Genomic DNA, 5,697 nt, shown 5'->3' with positions numbered 1-5,697 from the left:
CGTGTCCTTTGACCTCTGTCGCTTCTAAAATAGAGGGACAACCTTGTGGAGACTTGAGTCATAGTTGCAGTTGTTGACTGCGCAGTTTTGGCCGTCAGTCAAATAGTTCCAGCGGCTGAAGTAAAAGAGAAAAAGAAAAGAAAAAGTTTTTCAACTTGTCGCAAGGTTTTCCTGGAGGAGATGTGACGTTTGCCACACCGTCAGTTATATCGCGGATTAAAAGTCGTCATCACTTTTAAATGTAATCAATGTTCAATGTTTTAAACATTATCTCCAGGGGAAAGTGAAGACGAAACCTCCATACAAGACCGTTTCATCCCTCCAGCTGCTCGTCTCATGGGTAAGTTGTACAGCTTGTGTTAACCTGGGTGTCATAAGCTTGCTTGCTGATGCACATAGTGATTAGAAGGGATGCTAGCATGAACCTGTAAAAGAGTCTGATCAGACCATCAGGCTGCCAGTTGGATTTATCAGTTTAAATCAGAGTCAGGTAAACACGTTACCTGGGAACCGTTTGATCTGTTTGGAGCTCGGAGAAAGACGAAAACTAACAATACATCTGGATCCGTGCAGGATAAGTAAGAAGAATGTAAACACTTACTGTGAATGAAATCAGAAATCCTGTTTTGATAAGATTTTTTTTTTTTTTTTTTAATCATGGCTTCTTGAGGTGCTATGTGCTTTACATTTACATTTTTTGCTTTAACCAGAATCATGTAGCTGTTCCTCACAACACATAACATAACACATTTTCACCCCATTCACTCAAATCTTATCAGAATTTCTGACCCATGGTTTGTGGTGGGATCTCAAAGTGAGGCAGGAGGAACATTACTTGTAGGTTATGTTGATTCCAGTTGAGATATTTTATTCTTATCTTAAATGCTGAGAGACATATATCAAAACAATTCCTGCAGCAGACTGAATAGGGGTGTTACTGACAGTTTCTTGGACTTGTGTGGACGGGTTGTCCGCTCACACAGCTGCAGCTTTGCTGTAAAGTCATGTTAAACTCACTTTCTCACTTGCTTTAGACCTCAAAAGTCAGAATTCCTCACATGTGCAAATGGTTCACCGGGAGATCATATCTCTTTGTACCTGTTCCTCTGTCTGGCCACTCAGAGAGTGAAGGGGAGCGGTGGTGGATGAGTTGCCCAGAGCATTGGCCACGCTCGCTCCTGTGAAGCCGGCCTATTCAAGCCTCTGTAGCTTTGTCATAGCGAAATGGGTTGAGCTTCTTTCTTTGTGTGACCCAACTTGACTGAAATGTGGTAATTGGGGAATCGTGGGGTCCTCACTCCCTGTGGTGATGTTTGGGCCAAGCTTTCAATCAATTCATTTACACTACAACAGGTTGGTACATGAGAAACAGGTCAGCTTTTAATTTAAACTCTGAAAAACATCCAGTTTTATGTCCATTCAGGCGTGGTGTGCTCTCTCGGATCCGCTCCCCCTCACATGAGCAGTGTAATGTGGTGTCATGATTTTGATTACTTTTCATGTAGTGCCATAAACAAGACGAAGTTTCCACAGCTAACACTTTGTGAGAGGATGTATTTAAATCTCAACAACAGAATTCAAGTGTAGCTGCAGATTTTGAATCTTCAAATATATAAATAAGCAAGCTAACGCACCAGTGATGAAATATGTAGTTGATTCATTTATTAGTTGATTAATTTTCCAAGCAAAAATACCAAATTTTGAACTTCTTGAATATGAAGATTTCCAGATTTTTTTGTTCTATTCTACTGTAAACTGAATATCTGTTTTTGGACAAAACAAGACATCACCTTGTATTCTGCAAATCTGTGCTGAGCATTTTCCGCTTTTTAAAAATATTTGATTGAAAGATCTATTAATCAAGAAAATAAGAGGCACAATAATTGATAGTGAAAATGTTAATTTGTTGCAACCTTAGTAAAGACTCTGAATATTTATTCTTGGATTCAACAGTGCACTTCAACACACAGACACGAATGGCACTCCCTTTCTCAGCATAAGATTGAAATCTTCTTTTTCTCAGTATTGAGCAGGTTGTTGTGACTCAAGCGTTCTCCACAAGCACGAACTCAACCCTCCACTTCCGCTGCTCATCGGCATTTTCTAGTTTATTAGAGGCAAAGAAAGGATGATAAATTCTAAATGTCAGATGTTGAATGGTTTGCCTGAGTGCACTTCTTATGAAGCAAGTGCTTAAATGCAAACTGACAGAGTATTCACGCCGGAAATGTCATAATGCTTTGACACCATGAAATGGAAATCAAACCTCTCCTATAGGCAAATAGCTCCACAGTGGTAACAATGAGAGCGTATAAAGGTAAAAGTGTCCCAGTAAATCACTTCCTGCTACTTTTGCAGAGGTTGTAAACTGCATCATGCTGCAACACTTAAATCCAGCATGTGTTGCCACATGCCAGGCATGCTGTCTCCACCTACCTAGTCTGTCTCCTTCCATAGTGAAAGAAGACATAATTACCTCTCAGCAATCTGTGTAATTGTATAAATGGAGCCTGTCCGAGGAGTTTTACAATATTCTCTCAGTGTTGAAGTTCTAGGTGGAAGCCTGACTTTACATTGGGGGTAAACTGACAAAAACACATCTTATTCTATAACTTTGTTTAATGTAATCTTGTAGGTAGCACATTAATGCAACATGCTGATATTGTTTAATGCACTGGAGGGATTTGAAATGCTGCCAAATGTGTCGTGACAGAACAGAGTATATTTAGCTGCTGTCAGCATCTGAACAGCTCATTGTTATCCATTAGGAGCAGGTAGTGCAGTGTAAGAGCCTTACCAGGCAGGGGGTGGGTTTGTGATGTGCTGGGTAGAGTTAAACTCCTTGTCAGTCACATATAGTAAAGAACATTATGCTATTAACATGCAGAAGGATATAACGTAACCAAATAGTATAGTTTAGTGGTTGTATAAACTGTACCTGTCACTTCCAGAGGATTTCAGATGCTTTATTGTCGAGGCAGACACGGTTGGGGATTCCCTTAAGTAAAGTATAGGAAGGGAGGCAAACAGACATTAACTCACAGCATGAGACCAGCAGTTCCCTGCTTAATATAAAGCAATTAAGATTTTTCTCATCACTGCAAAGGATAAAAGTTGTTAAACAAGCTTGTTAAATTAGTTAATGTACAAAGTTCTCTAAATGCAGGTGGAACAACCACTAAGAGTAAATTCACACCAGAATCACACACTGCAATTTCACATATCACATATTACTACAAACTGATTAAACTGTCTGTGGGAGGCAAAATGCAAAGACGGCAAAACATCTCACTCCTGCTGAAAGGAATGAATCTGAAATGTGACTGTGTTTGCTTTTCAAGAGAAGCACAATAATCACTTATTTTACATATCAATAGTCTCAGAGAAAGCATTCTTGTGGATTAAGTGTTTAAGTGCTGTTTAAGGGGATAATCTGAGAGTGCTGCATGCATGAAGAAATGAAGCAATCTGTGTGTAGTTCTGAATCTGCTCCTGAGAATGTAACTTAACAGCTGTTAGAAACCTAGAGTCCCTGATCTTTGCATGCTTGATGCAAACTGAAATTGGAATAACAGCATCTTTTTGTATTAGATCCAGTTTTCAGTACCAAAGCACTATCCATCATCTGCACACATCCCACAGTACAAAACTAAAGGAAAAAGGAATCTAAAGGTGAATTTTTACATTTGATAAAGGATGGCAGCTGTGCTGTGCTGTGTTGTTCCCATGGTCTTTCCTGCTGTGTGTGTTAGTTTGTGGAGTAACTCCCTGCTTCTCTGCCATAAAAGGACATGCAGGAATCCCTTCCCCACTTCCAGCCCAATAATTTAATGATGCTTGGTTGGCTTTGGTCAGGAGATGACCATGAAAGAGAGACTCAACGGGTTCAGTGCTGATGTGTGTATTTGGTGAGGAAATTTACTGCTCTGCTCCGAGGACAGCCAGTCCACTTTTGGAATGCTTGTGAAATATTTACAGGAGTCACCTAGACTGGAACTCACCACGGCCAAAACTGCGGTTTAAAATAGAGGGATCACTGTCAGAAACTGATTGTGTCTTCAGCCTGTTTATCCTGTCTTTCTTCTCAAACAATTTTTGACAGATTATTAGTATCAAACTTTCACCTGTGAGGGGATAAAGCTTGAATCCTTTAAAATTCTCAGTAAATCTTTCCAGCGCAGGAACCAGCGCTCTCGTTACCATGGTGTCTGGCATTCTGCCTCTGAGCTCCGGCTGTTCCTAACAACCAAGAGCAAAGGTCATGACCGCTCCAGCCCACAACTGCTTGGTGAAATCAACGCCTCACACAGGGGGCACAAATAACTCTACACCCTGTCTGAATTGGAACAACTGAAGTTTCTCCTGTGAGCACAAGAAGAAGAGCAAGATGATCTGGCTTTGAGGGCGGTCATGTATGCTGTCCTCAGCCTCCCTCCACCCCCCCTGTGCCGGACTTTCAGGAGCGTTTGCACGAGCTCAATTGACAATAGGCTGCATTCCTCCTAGCAAGTGAGTAACATGGTTCTGTTGGCACTTGAAGTACTCTTCGCGGCATTCATCTGGATACTTGCTTCTGAACAGTGCCCTCACTGTTAAGACCCCTCTTTTGGGACACTCACTTCAGAGACAGAAAATACAGGAATTAATTGTGGCAAACAGATCACATTGCCTTGTTGACAGTGACATCATTTCCCAGTTGCCAGACTATGAAGTAAACATCCTCTCTGTATGTGGCCACCTCCTCCAGATTCTTTAGTGGATCATTGCAAACTCTTTGTTTTGTTTTGGTCCTTTAACCTATACAGAGGGAACAACTTTAGATAGGTGAGTTCAAAGTAAGAGCATATCACACAAACAACACTCGCTTAATGCTCCACTCAGAAAAGGGTCTGTAAAGTAATAGGCAGTAGTGCAACATGGATTGATGATGAAAGGGTAGTAGTAGTAGTAGTAGTAGTTTGGTAGTAGGAACTAACTCCACTGCACTCAGTTTGTCTATGTCAGTTGAGCAGGTCACTAAAAGCATGTTACTGGGTGTTAAATTAGATTATTGTCTCGGTATGATCAGATTGATCACATTGTTTCCATAATGGAAAGGGCATTGCAGTTTCACGGAAATGATCTGCATATGTTCCATCTTCTGCAATGATTGACGTTGTTTGGTCACTTGCTTTTTCTCACTCCTGGAGCACAGCCCAGATATTTGGTCAAGTGCTCCAATCCAGAACAGAGCAGCCAGATTATGTGCGAGATGCATTAACATCTCGTCTGTTATTCATGCAAAATGCCATTTGGAACAAAGCACCCCACTTCTTCTGTGAAAAACTACAGGTTTTTGTTATGGTTATATTACATGAGCGCTGATCATCTTCATTCTTTATTCGGGTCCCCATTAGCTTCCACACAGTGGTCGCTAGACTTCCTGCGGTCCACACACAAAAATAACAAATAAAACAAACATATATTAAAATCACACTATAACAATAAAGCAGAAAAAAACAAAACAAGCCAAATACAGAAAATAATTAAAATAACTAAAATAACTCTACATGCAAAACAATAAACAATAATAACTTGTGAAAACTAAATCAAGATTGTCACAAATGCACATTAACAAGAAGAAAATGAACACAAAGGTGCAGAAACCAGTAACATCTAGATGACATTTATCAAATTTTGTTTTATTAACCTCTTAAA

At 40.2% G+C, this 5,697-nt stretch overlaps 1 protein-coding gene across 1 annotated transcript in view; it reads left to right on the top strand.

Annotated features, from left to right (window-relative positions):
- Positions 1–5,697, top strand: part of chl1a (cell adhesion molecule L1-like a) — a 51,332-nt gene continuing 45,635 nt past the window's right edge. The window contains exon 1 of the mRNA XM_023427570.2: positions 1–340. The gene's annotated coding sequence lies outside the window, so the exon portion shown is untranslated. The remainder of the gene's footprint in view (positions 341–5,697) is intronic.

This window comes from Seriola lalandi, unplaced genomic scaffold (genome assembly GCF_002814215.2).
Source record: "Seriola lalandi dorsalis isolate HSWRI2012SDOR001 ecotype SW California unplaced genomic scaffold, Sedor1 jcf7180002054861, whole genome shotgun sequence".
NCBI lineage: Eukaryota > Metazoa > Chordata > Actinopteri > Carangiformes > Carangidae > Seriola > Seriola lalandi.
Note: the sequence above shows the minus strand (reverse complement) of the source record. Positions and strands in the feature narration are given on the sequence as shown.